This window comes from Scyliorhinus canicula, chromosome 3 (genome assembly GCF_902713615.1).
Source record: "Scyliorhinus canicula chromosome 3, sScyCan1.1, whole genome shotgun sequence".
Taxonomy (NCBI): domain Eukaryota; kingdom Metazoa; phylum Chordata; class Chondrichthyes; order Carcharhiniformes; family Scyliorhinidae; genus Scyliorhinus; species Scyliorhinus canicula.
The window spans coordinates 86,490,038-86,506,200 of record NC_052148.1 but is presented as its reverse complement, the minus strand read 5'-3'; the positions used below and the strand labels follow the sequence as shown (position 1 = coordinate 86,506,200).

The following is a 16,163-nucleotide window of genomic DNA, read 5'->3' as shown; positions in this document are numbered from 1 at the left end:
CACAAGCTCTGTGTTAAGTTGTAGCCAGATTCCTCCATACTCCTTGATCATACCCGCAGGCCCTGTGGATGGCCTGTGAATGCACCGAGCATCTCACTGTGCATGACCATCAGCGTTCTCCTCCAAATCATCCCGTCTAATGGTATTTGGTGTGATGGTGTTTCTTCATCACAGGTGTGGTGTTGTTCTAGCCTTTGCAGCTGGTCAGGAGACAGTTCTTGGGCATCAGAAAGCGAGGTAGGGTTGGGGTGAGAGAAGCGAAGTGGGGTGGAAAAGGTCCATAGTCACACCATCTGCACCATGCATTTCATGGCAGTTTTCAGGATGGAGGTGAAGTGCACGAGGGACATTATACAACGACATACTATCATCCCAAATTCTTTCAACAAGACACAATGCACTGACCTCCTTCACAGGCAACTCCATGATGCAAGCACCATCTCCTCCATTAGACTTAGAAGATCCTTGTGTGCCTGTCCCTGGTAGTTTCTCTGATGATCCTTGTGGTTATGCATGACTTTATCCTGCAGGCGAGAGAGAAGAATACGAGTGAGTGTGCTGCATTTGTAGAATAAGAGTATGGTACATGCAGGATTAATGCGGAACTGAGTACAGTATGGTGTAAAAAGGCACGTGACCTAGAGCCAAGGGCAGTATAGAGATGGACAGAGATGTGTAAAGACCTAGAATGGGGTCAGCTCCAGGCCTGTACTGGTTAATGTATATGTATCTAGTGATGAATTGTTAATAAAGATTTTCTGTTAATATACTCAAGACTATGAAGCCTACTTCATGGTGTCCAAAGCAAGACTCCTCATGGTGACAGCATTCAAGTCAAAACCCCTTACACCCACAAGAATGCAGAAAAGCTAATTAAAAGGACACCTTTAACAGATTTTGAACAGAAACAAACTTTCAACTGAAGCTACAGATGTGGAGAAAATGCAGCAAAAAGAAAAAAGTTCCAAAGAGGAAAGAGCCTGCAAGCGAAAGGGTAGAAGTTTTATATCAGCATAAGATTCCATTGAATCCCCCATGGAAGTCCAACTTTGGCAAGCAGAGTTCACTGTCTGCAGGGTGAGGCAATGGGCCATAATGTCCGAGTATCGGCAGAAAGCCACAGCCCGCTGAGACTGGAAGAGGAAACTGCACTTACCTGCGCTCAGAAATTGCGATGGGCCTTCCTGTTCCAGCGACAGCCTCGGTCCTCCAGCGGGGACACCCTGCACAGACTCCAGTGCGGCGCAATTTCGATGTAGCCACATCCCCTTGTGATACAGCAGCTATGGGAACGCCCATTGAGGGCAGACATTTAAACTGCAGATTTATATTGAAGGCACCATGCAACAAGTTTTACAAGTGGTTTAAAGACTTTCTTTTCCAATTAAGGGGCAATTTAGTGTGTCCAATCCACCTACCCCGCACATCTTTGGATTGTGGCGGTGAAACCCACTCAGACACGGGGAGAATGTGCAAACTCCACACGGACAGTGAACTGGGACCGGGATCAGCGCCGTCAGGCAGCAGTGCTAACCATTGCACCACCGTGCCATCCTTCACAAGTGTTTTAAAGATATGTATATGTTTTTTTAACAGTATTTTTTATTTTTGTTTAATACAGGCATTGCTGTTGTTATTGGGTCTTTTAAAGTAATTTTTAATTTTTTATGATTAAAGGTGATTATTATCCATTTAGAAATGAACAGACTTTTTTTCATTGTTTTAAATCTGTGAAACTATTTAAATCTGCACTATATTATTCTCTACCTTTGCGTATGGCATGCTTAAAAGTGTTCAAATGTTTTAATTTAGATTACTGTCATAAGATTTTAAAAGCACCCTAGGGCTTTTTGTTGTCACTGTCCTTGTAACATCTAATATTTTTTTGCTTTGTGTTTATAGAATCATAGAATCAGTACAGTGCAGAAGAAAGCCATTCAACCCATCGATCCTGCACCGACACTCCAAAAGAGCACCCTACCCAGGCTTACACTCCTGCCCTCTCCCCATAGCCCCACCTAACCGTTGGACACTAACCTTTGGGCAATTTAGCATGGCCTCTCCATCTAACATGCACATCTTTTGGCTGTGGGAGGAGACCAAAGTACCCAGAGGAAACCCATGCAGACACAGGAGAAAGTGCAAACATCACACAGTCACCCAAGTCCAAAATGAATACGGGTCCTTGGTGGGGTAGCAGTGCTAACCGGTGTGCCACTGTGTTACCGGTATATTATGTTTCTGCCTTCTCTACTTAAATTATCTTATACATTTATAATTATCTCAACATGAAATGTTGTGTTTTGATGTTTCAGTGAGACATTTGTAGAAGATTGTAAAGTTTAATATACAACGTTTAGTGACAAAAATAATTTTATAAATTCCAATCTTTGAAACCATTTAACATTTAATTTAATATTTAACTTTATCGGTTGTAAAATTACATTTTGTAGAAAACAACCTCGACTTTTACAAATTTCTTGCAATAAAACATATTTTCTCACTTGAACACAATGGTCAGTAAAATATAATTTTCCATATAAATACAACTGTCTATTTGTAGAGGAGAGGGAAGGAGGTGGAGGAGAGAGAGTGGGAAGGAGAGAGAGAGGGAGTGAGATAAAGAGGTAGTGAGGGTTTAGACACATCAATTGTTAATTTTACAAGCTCAAAGTCCAAACGGAGCAGCTGCTGAAGCATAAGCCTGGCACACATCTCCTCTGAAATCATTTCGGGATGTCCTGTGCCTGTACGCTCTTAGGTATAGATAACTGATTTGCTTCCTCGCCAGGAGGAGCTGTAGCCTAACTCTTCTCTTATGATCCCCATGTTGAAGCCTCAAAAGAAGTTTGATGTTAAGGAGCCAAACAATAAGCAAGATGCCCCAGCGGAGGTGAAGCACGACGACAGATTCTGAATCTGCACTGGATTCTGCAATACCTGTCAGAGAGATAGTTCATATTAGCTTACAGGAGGCTTGTCTACGTCAACTAAGACATTACACTTTCTGACCTACAGGCATTAAACTCTCTGACCTACATGAAAGCATTTGAAGTAATCACTTGTAAGGATGAACGTTACATCAGGGAGACTCTTAAACAATACAGCTTAAAATATATTGCAAAATTCAAATGTACTTTTGGTCTGAACCAGCTGGAAGGACAGGTGTGCTAACATTAGTGTCCTTGAAGGAGTCAATAGCATCAGTATCGCGGCTATACCCATCCAAAGCCAGCTCTGCTAGACCGCCCACATACTTAGGATATCAGAGTCCCGACTGCCAAAACAAATCTACACCCAGCTCAAGAAAGCAGCCCGAACAAGAGGAGGACAAAGGAAGCTCTTCAAAGACACCTCAAAAGCTTACCTCAAGAAATGGGTAATGGGTTAATGCCTAGTTGATCCTTGCTCAGAAGAGGCCTACTTGAAGGAGCATCCTGATTGAAGGGACACAATTCTTCAAGAAAATCCGATGACAAGAGGAGGCCTGGAAAAGGAGCCTGAGAAAGGAATACTCGCGACATAGAGTCCAAGGACTGACCCCACCTTTTGGAAACCCCTGCCAAGTGAGTGATTGAAGATGCAGCTCTAAGATCGGGCTCAAGGACCCATAGAATCTATGACCAGTAACATGGAGTATCTTAGTGGACACGCATGCTCATTAGCGAGTGATCGCTGAAGATTACATACACTCCAAATCCATTCTAACCATTATAGCTTCTTTAATGGAGTTTTTAAAAAATCTTTCTTTCATTTTCTGTGACTCCAAACTCACTTTTTAATGGAATTAACAGCCTCATAGCAAACCAAATATTTAACAAAATAAATATATATCTTCCTTTCACTTTATTTGCATTTTAAATATATTTATAAATGCTAAGCACGAATAAAATAAAACATTAACACAACAGAAAAATAGCTCCCGACTCCTGCCTCTGCTCGATGATCCTGAACCATGAAAAAAAGCACAAATAAAAACTCACCTAACATCGGAGCAAGCCGGCCAAGTTAACGCTGTCTCTTCTGCGCAGTGGTGGAAGGAAAGCAGGTGAAAAAAACTACATCGGGGGATTAAATGTGGCACGCTTCCAGCGAGCGTGCCTGTGCATCTACATTTTTGGCTGGTCGCACCAGGCATGTGCGGTGGACAATCAACTTAAGTCTGAAAACGGGCAGGAAAATAAGGGTCAAAGTTTTTTTGCAAATGCAAGGCCAGTCAGTCCTGAGAAACCCATGTTTGTTTATTCAGTCAGAAACGTCATGTGAAAGAAATAACTAAGCCCGATTCCTGGCTCCAAGTCTCAACACGTTCGGCAAAAAAGTAATAAATTAATATTTGATTGTGTCTACTTCTGGTATTTCATGATTGTCCGGTTCTTTTCTATGCATCCTGACTCACAACACTATACGGCTGATAAAATTAAGTTGGCAGCCAGCCAATCCACACAGTCATTGCAGACCCTTCTTCAGGCAGAACTATGCCGCCTCAATTTTGTAAAAGGCTGCCCAAAAATGGCAAGCTTGAGAAGATCCATTGTTTGGCAATTAATGGTGATGCCATCTTGGGGGCCTCAAATCTCTTAAAGCTGTGCCCACACTTTTGAAAATCTTCCAAGTGGATCATAATTCACATTTCCAGCTCCACTGGGATTCATCCATGGTCCAGACCAGTTACAGAATTTGACTCTTAGGAGGAAAGAATTTTAAGATTCAGCGTTGCCATAGGTACAAATAAAAATTCAGAAGCAGAACAAGTCAATACACTCCTTTACTCAGTTGGGCCAATTGCAGATGACATATCGATGATTCATCTGCTAAACTTGTTGACGTTTTCAAATTAAAATACAGAGACCATCCAAGACAAAGAAATCAATTCCTGAACTGCTCTGTAGAGTGATTTTGCCAGCACTTCGGTGCAAAGTACCCTCACAGGAAAGTTCAGTGTCCTATGAGTTGGGCGAATTGTAGATCACATCATTGCATGGCAAGCTATCAATGAGTCATCTGCAAAACTTGATGATGTTTTAAAAGGCTTCGAAGTTTATTTCAACCTGAGATCCAACAAAATATTGGAGAAAGCAAAATTTAATAATAGAGTCCAGATGTCTGGGGAATCTCTGTAGGCAAGCCAAGGGATGTGAATATGGCAGTATGAAGTCTGTGCTCATCTGAGACAGAATCATGGTGGGCATTGCAGATGATTCACTCTCTGACCTACGAGCTAAAGATGGTCTTACCCTAGGCAAGGCAATCCAACTAGTTAGACTCTCTGACCTACATGACCAACACAGGATCATGCTAAGGGGAGAGAACACTTCTTGGGGAGAAACTAACTCTCAGCCCACCATATCAGGTCACAGAAATACAGGGACCATCCCAGACAAGGAAAGCAATTCCTGAACTGCTATGCAGAGTGATTTTGCCAATGCAGCAGTGCAAAGTACCCTCACAGGAAAGATCATGTCCTGCGAGTACTGCCCAATGCTTCCACTGCATTGCAAGGGGAGCTTTGGTAGACTGGAAGTCAAAACCCCAGTACCACACAGACATGTCAAAAGTAATCCATGAGGTCAAGACCGAAAACCCTGAAGACACGGAACCACGCTTCTTGGGTGATATCAGATAAGTTGCTCTTCATTTTGGAATGGTAACATTTTGGTAAATCGCGATCTAACAAATTGTAAATTTGATTCAGATGCCAGCGTGACAGTCTTCAGTCAAGGAACCATGGCCCGAAGGTCTTTGGAGTAGAATGATGGGTAGTCCACATTATGGAACAAGGGGAGTCCAACTCCTGGTCATTGGCAAGATCCTGAAACATTGAGGTATGCAATAAACAGATCTTTGAGCTGATGTATATTGTCTGGAATCGGCATGTCTTGCTTCTGTGCAGGGATATTGCAAAGCCCTTGAACTCCTTGAGATGGCAGAAGAAGAGCAAGAGTAACAACAACCATGTACCGCCCAACCAGTCCAATCTCCAAGTCAACAATAAGAACCAGAACCATCAGAGCCTGGCACTCTCCTGACAGAACAGTGAACAAGATATGAAAGGATTTTAGGGACTCCAGACCACCTGAAGCTCTGACTTCAAGGACTTGAAGGCGGGGAGATGGGGTAGCGAGAATGTTCTTAATGTTAAGACTGTTACAGCAATAATGCGAGGACAACATTAAAATTATAACAATAAGTTATATGCCCAAGGCTTAACACAATTTAAGATTTCAAGTAAACTGAAGTAACTCTAAATCCATGGATGAAGACTTCTGGGAGGCAAGAATGATGAGAGGTGTAGTAGTAGAGTCTGGCACATACAGGATTAATGGTGGGACTCAGTACAATATTTTCCCCACAGTTATGTAAGAAGGCACATGACCAGAGCCAGGTTCAATCCAGAGATGGACAGAAATGCATAAAGACCGAGGATGGTGTCAGCTCCATACCTGTATCCTCGACTGCATATGTAAATAGCTATGAGCTGTTAATAAAGACTCACTGTTAATATATTCAAGACTACAAAGCCTACCTCATGGTGTCAGAAACAGGATTCTTCGGCATTATGTTTGAGTGATGTGCCTGCCAAAGCTAAATAGCTGGAAATATGTGTGAAATGCAAGAGATGGATCTTAGACTGGTATGTTTATATGAGTGAGATGGAGCCTCTGAATGATTGATATGAGTCCTGATTGTTGATGTGTGAGTGATGGGATCATGGTGCGTTCAGCAGTATGAGAGGTTGGCGGTGAAATGTCTCGGTGATGTCTTTTGAAGAAGCATTCACTGACCTTGACTGCCTGCGTGAGGTATTTCCAGCAATGCAGCCAGATCCTCTGTGCCAGACCCCAAGAATCGACCTCCCTGATGACCTTCTTCCATTTCCTTTGCAGGGCATGCCTGAGAACCTCTTCACTCCCCCAGTGGAAACATGGCATCTCTCACTTTTTCGACAGCCACCACCAGGGCCTCCAGAGTCACAACAGGAAACCTGGGAGCTCTCTTTCTCTGGCCTTCATATGCCATCGTCTACTTTCCCCCAAAGCCTGCTTGAGGTTTTTCAAGCAAATCCAGCAGCATGAGTGAAGCTCCCCTTGAAGGAGTGCAGGCTGCCTATAAGAGGTGTTGACTAGCTGTACACTGTGCTAGCTGTGCACACATCTGAGAACCCTTCTGAGCCTGCAGCACATTTTGCATTGGGCTGAGACCATAAGACGTAGGAGCAGAAGGCCATTGAGCCCATCGAGTCTGCTCTGCCATTCACTGAGATCATGACTGATCTGATATGAAAATCCTCAACTCCACTTTCGAACCTTATCCCCAAAACCCTTTATTCCCTTACTGATTGAAAATCTGTCCATCTCAGCCTTGAACATACTTAAAGTTCCAGCTTCTACAGCCCTCTGCAATAAAGAGAAGAAACTCCTCCTCATCTCTGTCTTAAATGGGCCACCCATTATTCTGGGTTGATGCCCTCTAGTCCAAGACTCTACCACAATGGAGAAGCTTGTTACAATGATGTGGCCGAGAGGCAGAGACGTTTGTTTGCTGCCTGCCTCAACTCAACCAGATGAGGGGTAATTATGCTTCATGATACTTATGCCAAAAACAGGCCGAATCCAATTCCTTTCCTCATTATGTTTGCATTCAGCGACTTGGAATCAGTAAGATTTTTGCATCTACTTACCGCATAGTTGCTATCACCATCTGCTGTTCTCACCATGTAGCACTGAAATAAGACAAATTCATCTCACAACTGGGCATAAGCATTTGGATTATTTCAGACATTTTACTTTAGGCTCCACAACTAAATCTCTTGATATTCAGATTATCTGATTACTCGAATCGACAAAAAAAATAAGTTCTTGTCCATCAGGATCTGTCTATAGAGTTTTCCTGGTACATCGGAGAAAATGGACAAATAAACAGATGGATATCTAAGACGACCAGGAAATCTGGAATAATGTAAGTGCTTCCAATCAATAATTTTAATAAAATGTCAACGTGAACGCAAAATTGGAAATTCTGTCTCATTCTTACACTCAAGATTTGCCAATATATTAGAAAATAGTCAAATCATTGCATTCATGCTCAGAGATACCAAATCAGAATGGTAGTTTACTTCAGCTCTGAAAACCACAGCAGCATTTATCCTCAGTGCTATATTCCAGGGCTGACTATACCTCACAGAGACTATGTCAGGGCAGCAGTCATCCCTACCGCCACTATACAAGGGCAATGGTTACAGCCAGAGCTAACGTCTGAATGCAGCAATCACCCTGTCACTCCCGTACCACTTTAAATTACCCTCACAGGCCAACAGCTCTGTGATCCTCAAACATAATCTGGACCACTGATATGCTGAGCACCACCACACAACTACCCCCTCCCCCCCCACGACCCCTCTCAACCTCCTCAGTCACATGGGCATAACCTGCTGCCAAAGGGTGATCTCCCAGATACCTGCTACAATGCCAGCCTGAATCCATCAGACCATTTGTTTCCTGTAGCAAGCAGCTTCTATCTGAATGTGGTCCAGTTCACAAAATTATTCGCTGCCTGAATGGACAAATACAATCATAGAATTTACAGTGCAGAAGGAGGCCACTCGGCCTATCGGGCCCTTGGAAAGAGACCGTACTTAAGCCCACACCTCCACCCTATCCCATAACCCAGTAACTCCACCTTACCTTCTTGGACAATAAGGGCAAGTTAGCCTGGTCAATCCACCTAACCTGCACATCTTTGGACTGTGGGAGGAAACCGGAGCACCCGGAGGAAACCCAACGCAGACACGGGGAGAACGTGCAGACTCTGTTCAGACAGTGACCCAAGCCGGGAATCGAACCTGGGACCCTGGAGCTACCGTGCCACCCTTAGCCGGTACAAAAGATAACATTTATCCTGACGTGTGGGAAGTGACAATTTGCATCATGACCATCCAAGGAGGAATCATCCACTTTATTTTTGATTCATTCTGGGATGTGGGTGGTGCTGGCTGGGCCAGCATTTATTGCCCATCCCTAATTGCCAGCAATATCCTACTTTCTTTCCACAGGCTACGACTTGAAACGGCTCTTCCGAATTTGTGAGAAGGAAACGTGATGGAAACTGGTGGATCTCTTCTCTAAGTTTGCACACTGAGCTCCGCTGACCATTTTACTTGCAGGCCCGAGAGGGTGGTTTTCCCAGTGCATCAACCTAACTGACCCAAGAGACACCAGCGACAGAGGAAGCCCATGGATTTTTGACTTTTCTTGTGGATGCTGGCTGCTACTTGACTATTTTGGAAAACTGGGGACCTCCACATTAAAATCACTCAGGCCTCATGTGCGGGATTCTCCAAGCTCGCGACAGGTTGTAGGATCGCTGGGTCGGGGGAAATTCCCGCCACGCTACTCCGGCAGCAATTGCGCCCGCGCAGTGGCCGCGGCACTGGTTGGGGGCCACTGAATTAGGCCCCTGTGGCGATTCTTGCAGGCGACGGGCCGAACTCCCGGCGAGTTCCGCCGAGTCCCGCCAGCGTGGTTCTATCCTGGTACCACGAGGCAGGAGCTCGGACCCGCGGCCGCTATGGACATCCTGGTAGGGGAGTGGGGGATTTGACACCAGAGCAGGGGGGCCTCCAGTGGGGTCTAGGCCACCGATCAGGGGCATCCATTCGGCGGGCGGCCGCGATATGGAGGGGGCCTATCTCGTTCCGCGCGGCTCGCTGTAAAGTCCCCAACATGTTTCTCTGTGCCGGCGTGGAGACAGCAACCATGCGCGGACCCGCGACGGCCGTGCAGGGCCTCCTTTCGGCACCGGAGCAGCGCGCAGGTCTCCGCCGCCGTGCTAGCCCTCTGAACAGTGGTGCATTGCTGGGCCAGGAGGCCCATTGACGCCGGCGTACACCACTCCGGTGTTTACGCCGGCATGAACACTTGGCCGGGATTTCGAAGAATCCCAGCCCAGATGTCCAAAGATGTGCAGGTTAGGTGGATTGGCCATGCTAAATTAATAATAATAATCGCAAGTAAGCTTCAATGAAGTAACTGTGAAATGCCCCTAGTCGCCACATTCGAGCACCTGTTCGGGGAAGCCGGTACAGGAATTAAACCCGCGCTGCTGGCCTCGTTCTGCATTACAAGCCAGCTGTTTAGCCCACTGTGCTAAACCAGTTGTCCTTAGTGTCCAGAGAAAAGTTGGGTGGGGTGGAGTTATGGGGATAGGGTGGAAGTGTGGGCTTGGGTAGGGTGCTCTTTCCAAGGGCCGGTGCGGACTCTATGGGCCGAATGGCCTCCTTCTGTACTGTAAATTCTATGATTCTCACACTGCAGACACTGGAAAGTTCAAATCCGTCTTTAGACTCTCCACAAATAGCAAGTTGAGATATAAATGTTATCTTTTGTGCATTACCCTCACCCATTTTGGGGGATTTTCATTCATACATTGAATTAAAATCTTCCATTCATCCAAACACGGCCCACAGTCACTGTGAAGTATAAGCAAACCCTTTATTTCCTCACTGCACAAGAGTAATCATGTGAAAAGATAGCCTGGCGTGAGTAAATTCACACACTCCTTCAAATTGAATCAACAGAAAATTTGCAAGATTCAATGTCCAGCCCTCATATCTTGCCAGTCACATGCAGGCACACACCACCATGCCACGCTTAAGAATAAACAGAACCAGATCCCAGCTAAGCACATTGAAGATAGTCAACACAAGCCTGTAACCTGGTAGCCCAACCCTACAATAAGATTTTGCCTGAGAAATGCAAGAGGTATTTTATGATGGTAATAATGGTGAAACTGTCAGCATTCAACATTTCTCCACTAAGACTGGCAACTCCTTCTGGAGTCTGCACATGAGCAGTTAAATGCGGAGATCAGGAAGCTGCTGTCAGTGATACTTTTTCTAGAGGCGCATGGCTGAGGCACCGCTAGACTGCAATCAATGAGGAATCTTATGAATTGGTGAGAACTCCCAGTCTTACGCTGGAATTTTCTGCTCCCTTTCGTGTTGGGTGTGTTCGGCAGTGGAAGCAGAAAGTATCGTGAGAAGGCCAAAGTCGTGTGTCACGATGACGTCAAAACAGGAAAATCTTTTCCCTCACTCTGTCAGTGGCTGTGTTTCCCAACATTCAACGTCAGGAACCCCGTCATTATAAATTATATAATTATCAGGCCCATACACCAGAATCATCCCCTCACATGTCAAAAAATCCATCCACAATGGCATAATATCAGAACGATGTGAAGCATGCGTGGCTTTCCTGTTTCTTCCCACAGTCCAAAGATGTGCGGGTTAGGTGGATTGGCCATGCTAATTTGCCCTTAGTGTCCAAAAAATATTAAGTGGGGGTTACTGGGTTATGGTGATAGGGTAGATACGTCGGCTTCAATAGGATGCTCTTTGTAAGGTGATATACCATCAATCAAGACGGAGAATGCAGAGTAAATTAACTATGGCTTTAATTAACTTACAACAGAACTGGCAGTTGGCCCCAGAATGAGGCAGTGTGAAAGGTCGGCAGCTTATATACCTAGGCCCTAGCGGGAGGAACCACGGGCAGAGCCAAAACCATACAGCATGTAATATAGTGGCAATACTATACAATACATTATACTGTGGCAGCACAATACAACACAGTGGTTTCACCACATAAGGGCCGGTGCAGACTCGATGGGCTGAATGGCCTCCTTCTGCACTGTAAATTCTATAATTCCATGATTCTATGACTGGTCTCTAAAGGCATGCAGTTGGAGAATTACTACCAGGGGAACTCGGTGGTGAGTGCAGTGCTCACGGGGGGAGAGGGTCATGCCAGGGTAGTGCCAACATAAGGCCATGAGTTTCCAGTTTGATCCCAGGGAGTTCCAGGGGGGTGCCAGGGGTTGCACTTGGGTGAATATAATTTTCTGGTTTGCTAGCTGTGTGCTGGATGACCTTTAGAAATGGCGCCTGAATCATTGAGTATCTGATTTGATGACAGGGCAGAGAAATCAGAGGCTACCTGCCAGCGATCAGTCATGGAAGCCGTGACTGTAGTCCCAGACTAAATGATGGAAAAAGTTAACATTGCGATCGGTGACCTCAATACCACTTTTCACACCAAGCACTGGCCTTTGCTGACATCAGAGAAATTCCCAACCTTAGCTTTGCTGTAAAATTCCTTGAAAAGATTGCACATTGCTGAATGAGGTGTAATTGGGTTTTTAACAAAGTACGAACTTCATAATTACTGCAAGACACCCTCACTGGCTTTGAAAAGCTAATTTTATGTTTGTGGAATGTCATTATTCTCCACAATGATTAGAAAATTTAAAATAACTTTTTTGACAAACTTTGAACAAATTATTTTTCTTTTGTTAACTTCCATCTCAATTCAATCACACTCATTTATTTCACTACCTGAAAATTTAAATTAAAAGTGAAGGATATTAAGTTATTTTAACTTCCAGGTTTTCTGCATGTGAATACTGCATTGTGATTTGCTTACATCCCCCTGACTTGCTGGAACAGTTAAATACACTTTTCAAAAGCTACAAAGATAATGGCTAGATTCCACCCCCTCACCCTCACCCACTGTAGCAGGTGGGAGGGGTGACGGTCTTAAGTTTAAATGGCACGGCAGGGGTCCCAGTGCTCATCGGCTACTGGCCTCTGCTGAATTTTACCAGTGGTGGGATAGGTGTTCATGGCCGACCTCCCTTGCGCCATTGGAAGCTCTGAACTGGCTATTTAATTGTCACTTTTATTCGTGCCACACAAGTGCCAGGCAATGACCATCTCAAACATGAGAGGATCTAACCATCGTCCCTTCACATTCAATGGCATTACCATCGCTGAATCCCCATCATCAACATCCTGGGGATTACCATTGATCAGAAGCTGAACTGGACTAGCCATATGAATACTGTGACTACCAGAGCAGATCAAAGGCTAGGAACCCTACAGCAAGTAACTCACCTCTTGACCCCCCCCCCCCCCCCCCCCCAAAACTAAGCCTGTCCACCATCTACGAGACACAAGTCAGGAGTGTAATGGAATACTCTCCACTTGTCTGGATGAGTGCTGCTCCAACAACACTCAAGAAGCGTCTCCAGCCAGGACAAAACATCCCGCTTGATTGCTCCCCCTTCCACAAACATTCAAACTCTCCACCACTGACGAACAGTGGCAGCAGTGTGTACCATCCATACGTTGCACTGCAGTAACTCACTTAGACAGCACCTTCCAAACCCACGACACTACCATCTAGAAGGACAAGAGCATCAGATACCTGGGAACCCCACCATCTGGGGTACCTTCACTGTTGCTGGGGTAAAATCCTGGAACACCCTCCCTAACTGCACAGTGGGTGTACCTGCACCTCAGGGGCTGCAGCAGTTCAAGAAGGCAACTCCACCACCTTCTGAAGGGTAACTAGGATGGGCAATAAATGCTGCCCTAGCGAGCATGCCCATATCCCATAAATTAATTTTTTTAAACTTAAGGATCTCCTCCCATCACCACTGCTATTTTACAAGCAACTGGTGTGCCCATGCCACATGGCAAGGCTGATTACACCCTAACTGCAGACTCAGAGAGGTGGTGGTGGGGTTCCTTCTATTCAAACATATTTTGACATTCTGAATTCTGAATTGTGCTCAACAGAGGAGCCTCCAAAGAGAAAGAGCCATTCATTCCCATTTGCTTGCCCCTCCATCCTCCTAATTGCCATTGTCCACCTCACCTGGGCCCACCTGACTGGCCCCCGATCAGGCCGTCCCATTTACCTTCCAGTCCAGCCTCTTCTGTGACACCTCAGTGGACTCTGACTGCAGTCCCAGTAGTAGCCACCTCTCTCGGTGGCACTGCTGAGACTGAGGGGCTACCAGCCTCTGATTAGTCGGCAGCTCTTGGAGGCGGGACATCCTCCCACTTAGTTAACTACCTGATACCAGTAAAGTCAGGTTATGTCTTTCTGGGCTGGTGGACGTGTGCTTGCCCGTTACTTTACAGCCAGTGGGCAGTGCCACTATCTCAATGTAAAACTCAACCCAACAATCTGAAGAGCACATGTAGCCACTGCAAATATTGCTGTGGAAGTTACATTGAAATTTAATTGGTACCTTAATTATAACCTTCGAGCAGTCAGTTCATTTTCATCTGTTGATAAACTCTTTTTAATCAATCTTAGATGCAGCCCAGCATGATAAGCAAGTAGAATATTGTTTTTTTTTAAACCATTGATTGATTGATATATAAATTGAAACATATTTCCATTGCTTGCTGCTTCCGTTTGTTGGTGTTTTGCAAAGCTTTCATCAATGTAAAACTAAAATAAGATTGGAATTTAAATCATCTGGATTTATATAATCTGCACGTAACCAGATTGGAATAATCCAAGGTCAGTAGAGATTGTGCTTTCACTGCTGTTTTTCTTACTGCATTAACTCTTTCCTTTTATTGTTTTGTGAAGCTGTGAATTAAACCAAAATCTTCCCTAGTTCAGAAAAAAAAATAAGAAAATCAAGAAGAGGCAAAAAATGAAACAAATATACATTCAGATAGTCACATAAACAAGCAATGTGGAATGTTGACAAACAGAACTGGTATTAGAAATACAATGTCAGAGGCAAGAATAAGTGGCCAACTCAGTTAGTACAGATTTTGTATGTGTTAAAAAGGTCACATAACCTAGAAACATTGTTAAATATCAAACCGAATTTGCACACAATGTTTAAAAAACAGATGTCGAAAGTGAGTAGGCGAGCTGTTATGGTAACTCACAAAAGAGAATTGAAATTGATGAAAAAATTGCAGACCCGGAGACGAGGGCTAATTGGATTGCTCTTTCGAGAAACTGGCACAGGCGTGATGGCACAAATGGGGCCTTTGGCTGTGCAATGGGATTCAAAGTTTCTTTGGCCTGGATATTAATGCAGTCAGGTCACGTTGGCTGGTAATGCGAGGACAGGGCAGGGTTGTAAACTTTGATGTGTGAATAAGAAGTCCATTTTCTCCTGCATGTTGGAGATTTAAATGGACAGCATGTGTCTTAAATCCCTGTCTAGCAGCTTCCAGTAAGGAGGGAGGATTCCAGGGCAGGCTGCAGGAGTCTACCACTCTCTACCCAGTGCCATCCACTGAGGTACAAGAGACGATTCCAAACTCTGGGGTTCAATCTTTGGGGGCAGGAGTGGGGGATGGGTGGAGGTGGGGAAAGGTGCGGTGGGGGGGGGGGGGGGGGGGGGGCGGGGGGGGGGATTTGATCCCTGATGATTTTGTATGGGGGGTTGATTGTGGGGCAGCAGCTTGGGATGGGTAAGGTGGGTGCTCAGACAAAGTTTCTCCTGGCCAGCAGCATTGTCTCTGAAGCTATTGGTCTCCTCTCAGCTGCCGGGATGTCTGGGGCTTGGGAATACTGGTTGGCCACAATTTTAATCAATCTTAGATGCAGCCCAGCATGTAAAATCTTAGGCTGCCAACATCATTAAAATATCAAAATTGCCAAACCACATCCTGGGAATGGGATGCTGCCCATTTCTGTCCCTTTTTCTTAAATATGGAAGTGGTGGTTTGAAGGCAAATTCAGGTGGATAATAATTAAAAACATTCACATTTGACTTAGAACATAGAACACTACAGCGCAGTATGGGCCCTTCGGCCCTCGATGTTGCGCCGACCTGTGAAACCATCTGAAGCCTATCTGACCTACACTATTCCATTTTCATCCATATGACTTGACCCCAAGCAACCCAATTTTGGGTATTAAGTACATCAGGGAGAAAGAATTAGAAGGGTAGGCAGATGGGGTGAGATGAAGTAAATGGTAATAGACTCGTGTGGATTATAAAGATTGGTATAGAGCTGTTGGGCGGAAAGGTCAGTTTATGTGCTGTAAAATTCTAATTCTGGGTGACTGTTTAGTATTTTGAAGAATGAGAATAGTTAGGGCGCTTCCTGCACTCACTAAACGATCATCCTAATTAGTATTTACATTTTTGTATCGATCAAGGAGACTCTACAAGGAATAATCAAGGCAAAACATACACTTACTACAAGCAGACACTCTTCCATTTGTCTTTTCTATGTGTTTCCTGTTGGCACATGCTACAAATGGATGATTTATATGTAATAGTCCAGTCTATTGGGATTAATAGACTGATCTTAATTAGTAAAAGGCTTTAACTCCTTA

General features: G+C 44.7%; 1 long non-coding RNA gene across 8 annotated transcripts in view; it reads right to left on the bottom strand.

Moving 5' to 3' along the window:
- Positions 1–14,311, bottom strand: part of LOC119962777 — a 50,207-nt gene extending 35,896 nt beyond the window's left edge. For 5 of the 8 annotated variants that reach the window (XR_005459952.1, XR_005459951.1, XR_005459950.1 and 2 more), the window contains exons 1-4: positions 14,095–14,311; positions 7,682–7,723; positions 1,157–1,283; positions 406–524 (exon numbers count right to left, since the gene is read on the bottom strand). This is a non-coding gene — a long non-coding RNA (uncharacterized LOC119962777). Of the gene's footprint in view, positions 1–405; positions 525–1,156; positions 1,284–2,047; positions 2,941–7,681; positions 7,724–13,715; positions 13,863–14,094 lie in introns of those variants that run through there. The other 3 variants (XR_005459956.1, XR_005459957.1, XR_005459955.1) reach the window with 3 other exon arrangements.
- Between the last annotated feature and the right edge of the window lie 1,852 nt (positions 14,312–16,163).